Genomic DNA, 17,700 nt, shown 5'->3' on the forward strand with positions numbered 1-17,700 from the left:
ATAAACAAAGTTAAATGGTTATACTGATAAACTCCTAACTTCAAAGCTCGGCCAGCCTATAAACCTTTAACCCTAATAAGAGGTCAGATTTAATGGCAATGGCATAAGGACCCTTGTAGCAATAATGACAGCAATGTCCCCATTGCAGATCTGATGGTCTTCACCAGCATGTAGGAGCTCATTAATTGTATTCGATAAGATGTAATAGCAAGCAATAAGGTTTCTTGAAATGGTAGAAGCTAAAGGTGTCTATGTACAGTGTTCAAGATAGGTTCAGTAATTCCCAAGGTAAAGATGTCTGTGCAAAGTGTCCCAGAGAAACTGTGAGAAAAGAATTTGTAAAGGTGGATGCCTTCTCTCTCACCAACGACCAGGCTGATTCAATGTGCTCTAGACAGCAGCCCCTGTAGCGTGCAGCGGATCCGCCATTTTGATCTCCCGATGCAAATCTTGGAACACAGGTTGGCAAGCGACCGAAGGGGTGCTGGATGATGTCAGACGAACAGCAAGCAGTGCTAGGCCCTTCTCATCCGGTTCAGAATGTGAGACACCGCGTGGTAGGCAGCGACCACTCTCTCCCCATGCACGGTGAGGTCCATCTTGCATCTGGCCCAGGAGGAAGAGCACGCAGAACAGGGCTTTGTTTTCTTTTATAGTTCCTCCCAGCAATCTCTCCAATGGCAGAAAGGATCCTTGGGATATGTAGTCCAGGTAAAGAGTAATGCGAAACAATTATCTATCTGTGGAACTGCTCATCCCACAATCCCTTGGGCTTGGCTCACAAACATGATGTCAGTTAATAACACTGGGCACTAGAGGGAAATGCGATGCATAGAAACACCGGAGGAACACTGTACTTTATAAGTGTAGTCTATATTGCTACATCCCCCCCCCCACTTGAAAATCTTTGGTCGCTAAAGACAGATCACAACCTGTGGGATCACTTTACTGTATCATAATACTGAATATGTAATCATCTGATAAACTAGAAGTTGTAACAGCTAGCAACTGACCCAATGAGGGATCTTCTAACAGAAAATTATATACATCCTCAGGCGAAGTCATATTAATTTTGTGAAAAACCAGTAACAAGTTATGCGCCCACCCAGTAGCGTCAGGAGTAGGGATGAGCCGAACACCCCCCGGTTCGGTTCGCACCAGAACTTTCGAATGGACCCCAAATTCGAACGAACTTTAGAACCCCATTGAAGTCTATGGGACTCGAACGTTCAAAATTAAAAGTGCTAATTTTAACGGCTAATATGCAAGATACTGTCCTAAAAAGAGTTTGGGGACCTGGCTCCTGCCCCAGGGGACATGGGTCAATGCCTAAAATGTTTTTAAAAATGGCCGTTTTGGCGGGAGCACTGATTTTAATGACGATTAAAGTGAAAAAAAAAGTGAAATATTCCTTTAAATATGGTGCCTGGGGGGTGTCTGTAGTATGCCTGTGAAGTGCCACGTGTTTCCCGTGTTTAGAACAGTCCCTGCACAAAATGACATTAAACGGAAATAACACCATTTAAAACTGCTTGCGGTTTTAATGTTATATCTGGTTCCTGCAATATGGTTGAAAATCATTGAGAAAAATGGCATGGGTAGCCCTCCCTGCCCATTACCAGCCTATTTGGGTCTTGTACGCATATTAAGGGGAACCCTGTACCCATATTAAAAAAAGGAAATGCGTGTGGCCCCCAGGCCCTATATACTCAGAACAGCAGTATACAGGCGGTGCAAACAAGACAGGGACTGTGTAGGTTTGTTGTGTTAAGTTGAATCTGTTTGTAATTTTCAACTGGTACATTTTTAAAGTGTAGCTCCAGTCAAAAAAACTATTTTTAAGCTTTTTGGAAAACATAGGGAAGGGTTATCACCCCTGTATAATTAGTTTTGTCGTCCATCTTTTTTCATCTCACTTGCTGTTGTCTCCTTCCGTTTGCAAGTAGGAGATGTTTGTAAATTGGATGTTTGAAAGTAGGGGCCTGCCCTATATGCTCTGCAGAAATGGCGGAACAAGGTGTTGGTTTTGCCACAACATTGTAAGCCCTTAAAGTGACTCTTGGTGGGCGCTGGAGCGCCCTGCTGTGAACGATTATGTCAAGAATTGTAATTACATGCCATTGTTGAACAGTGGTAGAAAAATTGACCATTGGTGGTTGTGGTGCTGGTGCCACAACACTATAAGTCCTCACCCTTACTCTGGGTGGGCACAGGAAGGGGCCCTCCTGTGAAATATTATATCAAGAATTGTAATTACATGTCCCTGTTAAACAGGGGCAGAAAAATTTGGCCTTAGGCACTGCTGCTGGTGCCACCGCCACTGCAACCTCTCCCATATACTCTAGTTTTATTGCAGGAATTAGCCCTGCTGCAAAGCATTGCATCAAAAATTGTACTTAAACGCCCCTGTTAAACAGGGGCAGAAAAATTGGGCCTTAGGCACTGGTGCTGGTGCCACCACACTGCAACCTCTGCCATATACTCTAGTTTTATTGCAGGAATTAGCCCTGCTGCAAAGCATTGCATCAAAAATTGTAATAAAACGCCCCTGTTAAACAGGGGCAGAAAAATTGGGCCTTAGGCACTGGTGCTGGTGCCACCACACAGCAACCTCTCCCATATACTCTACTTTTATTGCAGGAATTAGCCCTGCTGCAAAGCATTGCATCACAAATTGTACTTAAACGCCCCTGTTAAACAGGGGCAGAAAAATTGGGCCTTAGGCACTGGTGCTGGTGCCACCACACTGCAACCTCTTCCATATACTCTAGTTTTATTGCAGGAATTAGCCCTGCTGCAAAGCATTGCATCAAAAATTGTAATTATATGCCCCTGTTAAACAGGGGCAGAAAAATTGGGCCTTAGGCACTGGTGCTGGTGCCACCACACTGCAACCTCTCCCATATACTCTTGTTTGATTGCAGGAATTAGCCCTGCTGCAAAGCATTGCATCAAAAATCGTACTTAAACGCCCCTGTTAAACAGGGGCAGAAAAATTGGGCTGATGGCATCACCCAGAACCAGAAATGTTCTTCCAACATATCAGCGGAGGAGGAAGAGGATAGACAATCAACATAACAGGACAGTCACTCAGCATCAGCATAGGCAGTCTTGAAGGGATGTGATATTTCAAAAAAAATTATTCTGTTACATCAGCTTCAGGTGCTTGGTAGCTGTGGGTGATCCAAGACTGATTCATCTTGATGAAGGTCAGTCGATCAACTGATTCGGTGGACAGGCGCACCCTGTGATCGGTAACAAAGCCACCAGCAGCACTGAAGGTGCGTTCCGAAAGAACGCTGGATGCAGGACAGGCCAGTAGCTCAATTGCATACTGTGCAAGCTCTGGCCAGTGATCCATCCTCAAGACCCAGTAAGCCAGAGGATTTTCGGTGGGAAAGGTGTCCAAGTCTGACCTTGCCCCTAGGTATTCCTGCACCATGTAAATCAGACGCTGGCGATGGGTGCTGGAACCGATCATACCTTGGGGCTGCGGACTAAAAAATTGTCTGAAAGCATCAGTCAGACGGCCACCTTCTCCACCGCTCCTTCTGACCGATGCCTCAGCAACACGTTGTCCAGGACCAGGAGTTTGTAACCTCCCAGTCTCTGGGAACGCGTTGCACAGACCTTTCTGCAAGGCCTCCCGGAGATGTCTCATCCTCTGCTCCTTCTGCGATGGCAAGATAAGGTCGGCAGCCTTACCCTTGTACCATGGATCAAGGAGAGTGGCCAGCCAGTAATGGTCCCTCTCCTTGATCCGAAGAATACGAGGATCCTTCCGCAGGCTTTGCAGGATCAGGGAGGCCATACAGCGTAGGTTAGCTGAGGCATTCGGTCCGGAGTCCTCTGGGTCACTAAAGACAACATGATCCGCAGCTACCTCCTTCCAGCCACGTACAAGTCCACGTGTTTCTTGGGACTGTAAATCATCCCTACAAGACTGCTGCTGCTGCTGATGCTGAGTGCCAGCCTCCACCTCCATGCTGACACAATCATCCTCCTCCTCCTCTTCCTCCTCCTCATCCTCTTCCTGTGTGATGGGTGGCACAGCAGGAACACTGTCTGGATAAAGGGGGCCTTGAGAGGCAAGGAAGTCTTCCTCTTCCTGCCTCTGTTCTGCCTCAAGTGCCCTGTCCATTATTCCACGCAGCGTATGCTCCAAGAGGTGGACAAGAGGTACAGTGTCACTGATGCATGCACTGTCGCTGCTCACCATCCTTGTGGCCTCCTCAAACGGTGACAGGACAGTGCATGCATCCCTGATCATGCCCCACTGGCGTGGTGAGAAAAAACCGAGCTCCCCTGACCCTGTCCTGGTGCCGTAGTCGCACAGGTACTCATTGATGGCCCTCTGCTGCGTGTGCAGCCGCTGCAGCATGGCCAACGTTGAGTTCCATCTGGTGGGCATGTCACATATAAGGCGGTTCTTGGGCAGGTTCAACTCCTTTTGGAGCTCAGCCAGCCGAGCACAGGCACTAAATGATCGGCGGAAATGCACACAGACTTTCCTGGCCTGCTTCAGGACATCCTGTAAGCCGGGGTACCTGCCCAAGAACCGCTGCACCACCAGGTTAAGGACATGAGCTACACAGGGCACATGGGTCAGTTGTCCCTGTCGGAGGGTGGAGAGGAGGTTGGTGCCATTGTCACAAACCACCATTCCTGGCTTAAGCTGGCGTGGCGTCAACCACCTCTCGGCCTGCCCCTGCAGAGCGGACAAAACATCCGCCCCAGTGTGGCTCCTGTCCCCCAAACAAACCAGCGCAAGCACGGCATGGCATCGTTATGCCTGCGTACTTGCGTAGCCCCTGGAACGCCTACGAAGCACCGCTGGTTCTGAGGACAGAGCACTGGAAGAGGCCATGGAGGAAGAAGAAGAGGAGGGGGTGGAGGAGAGAGGTGTGTCACAACCAATAGTAGCATTTTGGAGGCGTGGTGGCGGAACAACCTCCAACACTACTGCACCTTGTCCTGCATCCTTCCCAGCTGCCAGAAGAGTGACCCAATGGGCCGCGAAAGACAGGTAACGTCCCTGTCCATGCCTGCTGGACCATGAGTCAGCGGTAATATGCACCTTACCGCTGACCGCCCTGTCCAGCGAGGCAAGGACATTGCCTTCCACATGCCGGTAGAGAGCCGGAATCGCCTTCCGTGAGAAAAAGTGGCGTTTGGGGACCTGCCACTGAGGAACCGCACATTGTACAAACTCACGGAAGGGGGCAGAGTCTACCAACTGAAAAGGCAGCAGTTGAAGTGCTAGCAATTTAGCCAAGCTAGCATTCAACCGCTGGGCATGTGGATGGCTGGGAGTGAACTTCTTTCACCGGTCCAGCAGCTGGGGCAGGGACATTTGCCTGCTATAATCGGATGTGGGTGTACCGCTAGCAGAGTTCCCGGAAGCACTTGGCTGTGACACACCTAATTCTACACCTTCATTCCTCTCAGAGCAGGTTTCAGAGAGGACTGAAGGTCTAGTGGGGTTGGAGATGCCAGCTGATGAAGAGCAAGGAGAGGTCCGCTTTGTTCTTTGGTGTGGGTCTTTGAGGTACGCTTGCCAACGAGCTGCATGGCAGGTCAACATATGTCTGGTCAAGCATGTGGTGCCCAAGCGGCTGATGTTTTGGCCACGCGAGATACGCTTGAGACATATGTTGCAAATAGCAGCGGTGCGATCTGATGCACTCGTCTCAAAAAAGGCCCACACCAAAGAACTTTTAGAATAACACGCAGAGGCAGCGCCCTGCACAGGCGGAGCTCTGCGGTGTAATTCAGTCGGTGTGCTGCCCCTAAGCTGGCCCCCGGAGGGCATCCTGCCTCGTTGGACATGTGCCTCCTCCTCCTCCTCTCTCCTTCCAGGCACCCACGTGGAGTCAGTGCCCTCATCATCCCCTCCCTCTTCATCGCTGTAGCAAACCTGGCAGTATGCTGCAGCTTGTGGAACATGACTGCCAGATTGCTGTCCTTCTTGAGCATCCCCTCTCTCTGCGCTCACGCTACTGCCTTCCTCTAGCTGAGTGTCATCATCAGAGCCCACAAAACACTGGGCATCCTCCTGGAGCATGTACCCAACACTGTGCTCAAAGAGTTCAGGAGACTCCTCAGGAGGACGTGGTAGGTCTAGGGAAGGAGTCACTGATGATGACATTGAGAGGAGGGAAGACGATGCGTTGGCAGCTGCTTTGCTAGTACCCTGAGACTGGGTGAGAGAGGATGAGGAGGATGAAGAGGGCTTGGTCATCCACTCTACCAAGTCGTTGGCATGTTGCGGCTCAACATGTCCAGCTGCCGAAAAGAAGGACAAGCGTGTCCCATGGCCACGTGCTGATGACAATGCACCGCGTCCACGACCAGCACTGTTGTCTCTAGACACAGAGCCTGCTTGCCCTCTTTTATCGGCTCACGCCTGTCTGCCTCTCCTTGCTGGCCTTCCAGGCATGGTAATGGCCTGAAGGGAGTTGGGTAAAAACGCAGTTGGGTAGTTTATATTGTGCTAGAGGCACACAACACCCACTAACTCCTGCAGATGCCTTTATTATAGAACACCAGAGATAAAGGGGTATATACAGATGTATACTGTGCTGTGCTGGAGGCACACACAACTTCCAATAACTCCTGCAGATGGCAAGTGGGCTCAAATAGAGAACAGCTATGTAGGTGGATATAGCGGTATGTACTGGGTACAGAGCACGCAGACAGCACGCACAAGTTCCTAACACTACTGACTGCAAGCTCTATTGTAAAAGATAGATCACTAGCTATATAGGTGAGGTGAATATAGCGGTGTATACTGCGGTCAGGGCACGCAGACAACAACCACTACACAACAGCAAGATCGAAAATCGTCCGAAAACGATCGGTGTGTACTGTGTTGAAGGTACACAGAACACCCACTAACTCCTGCAGATGCCTTCATTATAGAACACCAGAGATAAAGGGGTATATACAGATGTATACTGTGCTGTGCTGGAGGCACACACAACTTCCAATAACTCCTGCATATGGCAAGTGGGCTCAAATAGAGAACAGCTATGTAGGTGGATATAGCGGTATGTACTGGGTACAGAGCACGCAGACAGCACGCACAAGCTCCTAACTTTACTGACTGCAAGCTCTATTATAAAAGATAGATCACTAGCTATATAGGTGAGGTGAATATAGCGGTGTATACTGCGGTCAGGGCACGCAGACAACAACCACTACACAACAGCAAGATTGAAAATCGGCCGAAAACGATCGGTGTGTACTGTGTTGAAGGTACACAGAACACCCACTGCTTCAGACGCCAACACACTACACAAGGCCGCCGCGCTGGCGGCCTTAAATAGTGTGGGGCGTGCACTACACAGCCTGAGCTATGACTGGCCACAGGCATCCTGCCTGTGGCCAATCATGGCTCTCCTCGCTGCTGGCGCTGCGATTGGCCAAGCATGCGGGGTCACAGTGCATGCTTGGCCAATCATGAGCCAGCAATGCACTGCGCCATCGCAGTGCATTGTGGGCCGTGAGCGCCACACGAATTTGGCGCGAACGGACCAAAATGTTCGGACTTCGCTGAACGGACGAACAGCCGATGTTCGAGTCGAAGCTCATCCCTAGTCAGGAGGTGAATCAAGGTCATCCTTTATTAAAGGTTTGATAAAGGAGGAAAATGCTTGACTGGAATGTTTAGCAGTAGGTATAAGTTTGTCAGAGTTTTCTCCAAGTGCATCATATGTCAGTCTTTTTGGAGGGCATATCCTCAAGTCTCAACCTGGAGTAGATGTTTTCCAGTGGCTCTGGTGCCTGTTCTGTTCCCCAGAAACTGCGTCCAGATTTAGGTTCAAGTTCTGCTTCAGGCTCTGGTTCTGGTTCAGGGACTCTTTCTCTCTCTGCAAGGTTGGTAGAAGGAATGGGAGCACCCATTAAACTCTGCACTTCACTAGGTTCCATCTTGACCTCCTCATCTCCCCTCAGTGGGTGTGGATCTAATGTTTCAATTCATGGCAAAGGTAGTCATGTCCTCCTCCTAAAGGGTGTTCTTTGATGGTCTTCTTCCTCAGTACCAGGGACGATGGAATCCTCTTCTGAAGGAGAAACCCACAACCAAATTGAATTCTTCATTGCCACTCTCCTCTTGGGGGAGTGTGGGTGGGAAAGTTTCCCGGGCCCTAGGCCTAGGCCTCAGTGTCGGGGACTGATAATTCTCTAAGCAAGGGGGTGAGGGTACTCGAACAGCCTCTGATATGGGCATTAAATGGTTTCAATGCCATTTGAGGGGGGTGGCCTTCCCTTCAGGTCGAATCTGGTACACAGACATTGTAGGATTGGGAGCGCCATCGATCAGCCAGCTTATGTTTCCCTGGTTTGCACAACACTTGATCTCCATGTTGTAAATCCTGAACCCTCACTCTGAGATCAAAGTTTTTCTTTTTCCTTTGTTCTCTAATGGTAGCGGCCTCCTTGGCTTTCTCATAAACCATGTTTAGATTTTTCCGAAGTCTGTCAATGTACCCACTATAAGAGGCTTGGGAGGTGTGATTTAATGATGTTCCAAAAGCCAGATCCACAGGTAGACCAACTTCTCTCCCGAACATTAACCTGTAAGGGGAATATGCAGTAGAATCACTTGAGGTGCTATTATAAGCATGAACTACTGCAGCGATATGATCTCCCCAATGCTGTTTCTTCTCTAATGGGAGAGTCCCCAACATGTTCAGCACGGTATGGTTGAAATGCTCAGGTTGTGGATCCCCTTGAGGATTGTAAGGAGTAGTCCTGGATTTCTTTATGCTTAAAAGTTCACATAATCTTCTCATCAGCTTGCTCTCAAAGTCCTGATCTTGATCCGAATGCAGGAGCTGAGGCAACCTGTAATGAACGAAGAACTTCTTCATTAGAGTCTTTGCCACAGTACTAGCTTGTTGATCCCTAGTGGGAAAAGCTTGAGCATATCGGGTGAAATGATCTGTCACAACCAGGACATTACTTTGTCCACACAGGTCAGACTCCAGACAAAAGAAATCAATGCACACCAACTCCATGGGTCCCTGACTTTGAAGATGGCCCATTGGGGCTGCCCTGCTTGGTAAGGTCTTTCTCTGAATGCATCTGATGCAAGAGCTACAGTACCTTTCCATCTCAGTTCTCATGGATGGCTAGTAAAACCGATCCCTGACCAGCTTGAAGGTTCTATCTGGGCCTAAGTGACAATGATCATCCTGAAGAGCGGTCAACACGATTAGATGATGTTTCTCCAGGAGGAACAGTTGACTCACACCTTCTGCTTCCTCAGAGGGACATCTTCGATATATGATCTCATCTTCCAACTTCCTTCATTCCCACTCCCTATAGATTACTTTGGCCCCCTTGATGAGGCTACTCTCCAGTATCTGAGGGTCTTGGGCGGATAGCGATTTCCTTATCAGACTCCCCAATGTATCTTCCTGTTGATCCTGTCTCATATACTCTTTTGTCAGCTGAGGCAATTCTTGGCTACGTATTTGGGACAAATCACAGTAATATTTCGGTACTCTCGTGGGGTGACTCCTACGGCTTCAGCCCCTATGGCTCCTGTGAGTTTGTACACTACTCCTTGACACACGGTCTGTACTCCTTTGAGCGGTAAATGGACCCAACTCTTCTGTCCAACCTTGATAGAGTGAGGTCTTCCGGAAAGAGCGTTAGCATCTCCATTTCCCACACCTGGTCAGTATTTCAAGCTGAACCGAGATAGAGCTCGGACAGAGCTGCCAGCCACCGATGCTCAGTGGCATCCAACTTTGCAGTGGACAATAGGTAAGTCAATAGGTTGTTGCAGTCTTCACCACAAAGGTAGCCTCGTACAGATAGTGGCGTAGCTTATCTACCACAGCCCACTTGAGGGCCAAGAACTCAAATTTTTGCACTGGATAGTCCTTCTCGGGGTGGGGGTGAGGCTACGACTCACATAGGCCACAACGGAGTTCCCTTTCGACTCCTGGTACAATACCTCTTCAAAGACCCTCCTATCCTTTACAGGCAATGAAGCTGCTTCTGTTCAAACTGCAAATGCCATAGTGCTGCGCAATTGATCAGTTATGACACCAGCCATTTGATGGTTTGATAGTTTGGTTGAGAACACAAGCAAATGGGACAGTTATCAATCCCGGGATTCCAGGAATGTAACTGGCATTCATGTGTTATTCATACGTTTTCGATGGATCAACGTAGGCCAACCCCGGTGCTTCAACCAGGCTCTCCTTCAGCCGTGCAAAGGACCTTTCACACTTAGTTGCCCATTGTTCCTGGATAGACTCATGAGGCTTCCTGGGGCCTCCTCTCTGGGTTTTCTGCTGGTCCCCCTCTGTTTGCTTTTGTAACAGCTTGCTTAATGGCTGGCCAATCTGTGAGAAGTTCTTCACAAATCTACAATAGTACAAGCAGAAATCCAAGAATAGCCTCAACTCTGTGACAGTATTTGGCTGAGGCCAGGAAGTAACAGCCTCCAACTTTTGAGGGTCAGTTGCTATTCCCTCAGCTGACACCACATGCCCTAGGTACGTGACCAAGGTCTGGTAGAACTGGCATTTCTCTAAAGACAGCTTCAACCCCTCGGCGTGTAGTCGCTAGGAAAACTTTTGCCAACCAAGCTTCATGCTCCTCTGATGTTCTGCCGAACACAACGATATCATGAAGATAAACTAGCACTTCTATCAGGTTCATATCACCCACAGTGTTCTCCATCAGTCTCTGGAAAGTAGCAGGGGCCCCTGTTAATCCCTGTGGCATTTGGTCAAACTCGAAAAACCTTAGAGGGCTGATTAAGGCCGTCTGTCAGGGACATGGAGGTCACAGTACTGGCAATGCCGCCCTGAACACTCATGGATACCTACAGTGTCCCAAGACTTGCATGCCTCACATCAGCGCTCATTGGCACATGCCGGTGCACATCAGCGTGCATCGGCCCATACTGGTGCACATCAGCGCACAACGGCGCATGCCGGTTCTCATCAGCACGCGTTGGCACTCTCCGGTGCGCATCGGCCCACACATATGTGCAATACTGCGCGTGTGTGATCCAGCGTATCAAAAGTCTCTGGTTTTCCTGCCATGGCAAGATCAAAGGTTATCTTGATGGGTTTGTATCTGTTGTATGGGCACTTCTGAGTCCCTGTGCCCTAAATCTCTAACTCTTCGAGCTTGCACAAGGGTATATGCCTCATGTACTTGTGGTAAAAGTCTTGATACAACACTGTCACCTGAGCTCCAGTATCCAGTAAGGCCTGTGTATAGATGCCCTATACTTGTACTGAGACTATGGTAGAGGGCCCCAACAAGTTCTTTGGTAGGTTTCCCACAGATGCCTCTATAGTTTGGGCCCTAACCAACCTCCTCAGAGGTGGTGGAGTGGGTCTTGTTAGGGCTGGGCTCAGCCCTTCCTTCTCTGAGCTGGCCGCTCAGCTGTCATCTAATTGCCAGTTGCTTTCTCTCCACAGTGTCTCAGCTGTTGTTGATCTGGTCATCAGTCCAGGGTATTTAAAGCCCTCCAGCTCACTTCATCTCTGCCTTCGCTGTTGTCACATCTCAGAGACCTTTCTCATGCGTTCCTGTTGAAGCCTTGCTCGGCTGACGTCCCTTCTGGTTCCTGATCATGCTTGCTGTACTACTACGTTGATCTCTGGCTCTCTGACATTGGCATTGGCTGACTACCCGATCTGGTTACTGAACTCTGGCTATGTTTACTCTATTTACCTTTTTATTTTTATTAAACAAGTGTGATTAACTGTACTTCTGTCTCGGTCTGATTCATGGTTTCTGACAGTAGGCGAAGGCCATGAATTCAGAAGGTGCAGTCAGTTCACTTGTTGGTAATATTTTTTCCAGATTGGATGACCAGGATCACCGCATGGATCAGTTTGCCTTGACGTTACAAATGCTCCTGAGTCACACAGCTAACATGGAATCTTCCACTATGGTTGCTCCAGTACAACCTGTGTTGCAGGCCATCCCTGCTGCTGCTCCAGTCTCTGTGCAGGCACCCGCCTTGAGTATTAACTCTATAAGAGGCATGTGTGGTTCCGCTCCGCTTCCCCAGTGATTTGAGGTCGATCCAGTTGAATGCAGAGGGTTTCTCAACCAGGTTGAGATATACTTTGACATGCTGCCCCAGGCGTTTCCCACGGACATAAGCAAAGTAGCTTTCGTGATATCTTTGCTTTCTGAGAGAGCCTTGGCCTGGGCAAACCCTCTATGGGAGATGCAAAAACTCATGGTCCTGAGTTACCCAGACTTTGTGGCTTCCTTCAAAAGGGTATTTTTCGACGTTCCCGCACACTCCGCTTCTGCTGCCAAGAGCCTCATGTCCATCAAGCAGAGTACGAGAACTGTTGCCGATTACGCCATTGAATTCTGTACTCTGGCAGCAGAGGTTGCTTGGAACAATGAGGCCCTCGTGGCTGCCTTCTCTCATGGTCTCTCAGATAACATCAAGGATGAGATAGCAGCCCGAAATATACCCACTGAGCTGGAGATCACATTTGCCATCCTCATTGACTCCAGACTCAGAGAAAGACTCTCTTTAAAGGAGCGATGGCTTAAGCCTCCTGCACTTTTGTCTTCAAGCTTTGCAGTCCCACCCTTGCCTTCCTCACCTCCCATGCCTCTTGGTACCGAGTCGGTCTGTGAAGATGAACCCATGCACTTGGGCTTCATGTGTCTCTCTGCGGATGAGAGAGCCCTTAGGAGGAGGGAGAGATTGTGCCTTTTATTGTGGCCAGGCTGGTCACTTTTTGAAGTCTTGTCCTACCCGTCTAGGAAACGCCCAAACCTTGAGGTCCTGTCACGGACAGACCTTAGGTGTTGTTGTTTCGTCTCCAGTTTCTCAGAAAGATAAGCCCCTGGTTTCAGTTACCCTGTCTTGGGCTGAGTCATCCGTCCAGATACATGCTCTAATCGACTCTGGGGCTGCAAGCCTGTTCATTGATGCTGCCTTTATATCGAAGCACTCAATTCCGCTGCAGCTGCGTGACACTTCACTTGCCATTGAGGCTCTTGACGGGAGACCTCTACAGCCTGCCCATGTGACTCATGAGACTGTTCCATTGTGCATGGCTGTAGGGGCCCTTCACCATGAGATAATCCCAAGTTATTTCCTCACCTAAGTTTCTGCTGGTTATTGGTTATCTTTGGTTACAGAGGTACAACCCTTCTTTTGATTGGCTCTGTGCTGAGGTTCTGTCCTGGTCGCCACAGTGCAGTGAGAGATGCTTCCAGAAGGTCAAGCCTGTACTTTGCCTCCACACCGGTCATATGATTGCACAATTGACCTTCAACCTGGTGCCATACCCCCTCGTGGCAGGGTTTACCCTTTGTTGGTCTTGGAGGATAAGGCCATGGAGGAGTATGTTGCCAACACACTTTCTCATGGTTTTATCCGCAAATCTTTGTCTCCTGCTGGTGCTGGTTTCTTTTTTGTGAGGAAGAAGAGTGGTGAACTGAGACCTTGTATCGATTATAGGGGTTTCAGTCGTTTCACGATTAAGAATGTCTATCCCATTCCGTTGCTTACGGAGTTATTTGACTGTCTCAAGGGGCAGACAATCACGTCAGGGTTAAAGTGGTTGTAAACCCTTACAAACCACTTTGACCTACAGGTAAGCCTAGATTAAGGCTTACCTGTAGGTCCAAGAAATATCTCCTAAACCTACACGGTTTAGGAGATATTTGCCAAAACACAGGCACTGAGCATGCCGCTGTCAACGGCAATATGCCACGAGTGGCGGCTCCCGTACGCATGCGCAGGAGTGACGTCATCGCGACTTCGTCGAATGACAGCGCCAGAGCAGCGAGACCCCCCGAGAAGATGGAGGCTCCGTACACAAGGGGACAGCGGTGACTTCGCTGGCTCCTGTGTCAGGTAAGTGACACATAATGGACTACTATGCGATGCATAGTAGTCCATTATGCTTTACCTTTGCAGGGAATCAAAAAGGAAGTAAACCCATCAGGGTTTACTTCCTCTTCAAGGAGGGCGACGAGTGGAAAAATGCGTTTAATACCAGATCAGGTCATTATGAGTATCTCGTAATGCCTTTTGGCCTTTGTAACGCTCCAGCAGTTTTTCAGGAGTTCATTAACAATGTCTAACGAGATTTGTTGCAGTTATGTGTGGTGGTTTATCTCGACAATATCCTCATATTTTCCAAGTTCCTGGAGAGCCATCACGCAGATGTCTGTCGTGTGCTTCAGAGACTACGAGAGAACAATCTCTATTGTAAATTGGAAAAGTGCAAATTCCATTGTGAGCAGGTGAAATTCCTGGGCTGTAATTTCCACTGCTGGTTTTTCGATGGACCCAGAGAAACTTGCAGTGGCTTCAACCCATGGGATTACGTCCTCTGCAGCGTTTTCTTGGCTTTGCCAACTATTATTGGAAGTTTATTTCATAACTTCTCATCTCTGGTCAGCCCCTGACTGATATGACCAGGAAAGATGGCAACCCACAGAGTTGGTCTCCGGAGTCCATTAAAGCTTTTGAGAGTCTCAAAGTTGCCTTTGTTTCTGCTCCTGTGTTGGCACACCCTGATCCTACGTGCATCCGTGTGGCTACTTTTCCAAAAAATTGTCACCGGTGGAGGTCAACTACAAGATTGGTGACAGAGAGCTGTTGGCATTCATTTTAGCCCTGAATGATTGGAGACATATCCTTGAAGGTACCACTGTGCCGGTTCTCGTTCTTACTGACCATATGAATCTCACATTCTTGTCTGAGGCTAAGCACCTCTCTTCCAGAAGGGTGCGATAGGCTCTTTTCTTGTCAAGTTTTAATTACATTGTCTCATTCTTACCCGGTACTAAGAATGTAAGGGCTGATGCCTTGTCACACCAAATTTTCCTCCACTTCCAAGATGGAGTCGGTTCCGGTTCCTGTGATTCCTCCTGATCATATTCTGGCTACGGTTCGCACCAGTCTTACTTCTCCTTTGAGTGACAAAATTCTTGCTGCTCAGGTCGATGCTCCTCCTGAGAAACCTTGTGATCGCTGCTTTGTTCCCGAGAGTCTCCGTACTGCTGTGCTCCAGATTTACCATTCTCCCAAGGCAGCTGGCCATCCTGAGAAGAATCAACTCATTTGGGCTATTTCCCAACAATTCTGGTGGCCTAGTCTAAGGGCTGATGTTACTGCCTTCGTAGCTGCCTGTCCCGTATGTGCTCAGAGTAAGACTCCACAACACCTTCCAGTGGGCCTCCTACAATCTATACCCAATGGAGAGAGGCCCTGGACCCACCTGTCTATGGATTTAATTGTGGAGGTACCCAACTCCCAGGGCAACACAGTTATCCTTATGGTGGTTGACCGGTTCTCAAAAATGTTGCATTGTATTCCACTCAAGAAGTTGCCTACTTTTAAGGAACTTGCTTCTATTTTTGCTCGGGAGATCTTCCGCTTACATGGGCTACCCAAGGTGATTGTCTCAGACAGGGGTAGTCAGTTTGTGTCCCAGTTCTGGCGAGCCTTTTGTGCACAGTTGGGTATTCAGCTTGCTTTCTCCTCTGCATATCACCCACAGTCTAATGGGGCTGCAGAATGAGCCAATCAGTCCTTGGAGCATTTCCTACGTTGCTATATTTCTGACCATCATAACAACTGGTCAGACCTCCTACTGTGGGTGGAGTTGGCACACAATAGTGCCTTGAATTCAACTTCCCGTTTGTCCCCATTTATGGCGAACTATGGTTTTCAACCTTCCTAGTGCCTGCCTCGTTTGTTCCGTAGAGTATTCCTGCATTATAGGAGCATCTCCGTGGTCTTCGTTCCACTTGGGCACAAGTCCAGGAGGCTTTGCGACATGCTAACGATAGGTACAGACTCCATGCTGACCTGCGCTTTCCTACCAGGTTGGGGACAGGGTCTGGCTGTCGTCTCGCAACCTCCGACTTTGTATTCCTTCTTTGAAGTTCGCACCTCGGTTTATTGGGCCTTTCCGTATCCTTTGCAGGATCAACCCAGTGGGTTACGCTTTGGACCTTCCTCCTAGTATGCGCATCTCTAATGTGTTTCATGTCTCCTTATTGAAACCTTTGGTCTGCAACCGCTTTACCACCTCGGTGCCACATTCTCACCCTATACAGGTTGAGAACCATGAGGAGTATGAAGTACAATCCATTGTTGACTCCCATAGTTTCCGTGGGCGCATACAGTACCTGGTGCATTGGAAGGGATACGGTCCGGAGGAACGCTCTTGGGTCTCATCCTCGGACGTACATGCCCCTGTCCTCGTCCATGATTTCCATAGATGTTTTCCCCTCAAGCCCGGTGGTCCTCTGAGGGAGAGGGGTCGTTGAGGAGGGGGTATTGTCAGGGCTGGGCTCAGCCCTTCCTTTTCTGAGATGGCCGCTCAGCTGTCGGCCAATTGGCCAGCTGCCGAGCGGAGCCAAGAGTAGCTGACTGTACTCGGCTCGGCTCACAGTCACGCTCAGTCCCTGTGTTATGTCCATCATAGGGCGGGATTAGGCGTGACTGTGAGTGGAGCCGAGCTGAGTACACTCGGCTATGTATCTCCGCGGGGCCCAGTCAAGCCCAATGGTAAGTCTGCCCTGCTGGGACCAGAGCTCTCAGCCACTTTATGAGCTCTCTCTCCTGTGCTCACTTCCCGAGATTTCCAGAACAGTACTCTTCTCTGTTGGAGCTCCCTGACTCCCGCCCCAAGCAACCGCGGCCATCAGACCAACTTCCCACGTGGATTGTGGCTCTTGTCTAGGTCAGCTAAGGCCTGCTGCAGATAGCATCCCAAACGAGCCCCCAAATGTAACACAACCCCCTAAGAGGCTGCTTGGATTTACCTGCTCATCTGCAGTGCCATGGCCTGTAGAACATTTCAACCCACCTGACACTCTGGGTTCAGACATCTTTGCACCACCTTAAAGCAATAAATCACACAACTCTGTGCCTTTTATATTCTGATAATGTTTACTAGGACAGTTCAAAGAAGATATTGTCACAAAGAGGAGGTAATAGATCTGCTGAGTTTTAGGCAAGAGCGCCAACTCAACAAAGGAATTCCTCCCAATAACACAAGTCAAGATTTTTGCAGGTAAACAGTCTAGTATATACATATGTAGAGTGGACTACTGCTTGCATCTGAAAGGATAAACAAAGTTAAATGGTTATACTGACAAACTTCTAAAGGGATAACCTTGGCCAGCCTATAAACCTTTGGAAAGATGTGGTACGGCAGGGCTGTGTGAAATTAGTTGTGCCGCATCTGAAATTATACTTTATAAAGAGAATCCACTGAGGATGGATTTTAATGGCACGTACAACTCAAAACGATCAATATTTTATTACATAAAACAAAAATAGTATACAATATACATAAAAAAATATCTTGATACAAATGTATAGAGACACTGTTTATAACAATGTAAATAACACAAACCTATACATGGGTAGTGGAGGTATAGTCACCCTACGCGTTTCGGAGCTAATACAAAGTCTCCTTCTTCAGGGGTGTAGATATAACAATTACAAGGAATAGAGCTTGTGAAAACAATCAGGTGTATCCCAGAATCATTGTTTATTAAAAACAAAGAACAGTAGATGAACTCGCATGGGTAGTTAATTTTGCCAGTGTTCAGGGCTCGTAGAGAGGAGTAGAGGGAAGGACCGAGTAGCATAGACCCACACAGATGCACCCAGGATCTTGTATAATTGTTAAGGCCAAAGGAAGTCCAAAAAAG

Source organism: Lithobates pipiens, unplaced genomic scaffold (genome assembly GCF_037356315.1).
Source record: "Lithobates pipiens isolate NorthernLeopardFrog02 unplaced genomic scaffold, aLitPip1_a1.2 Scaffold_1, whole genome shotgun sequence".
Taxonomy (NCBI): Eukaryota; Metazoa; Chordata; class Amphibia; order Anura; family Ranidae; genus Lithobates; species Lithobates pipiens.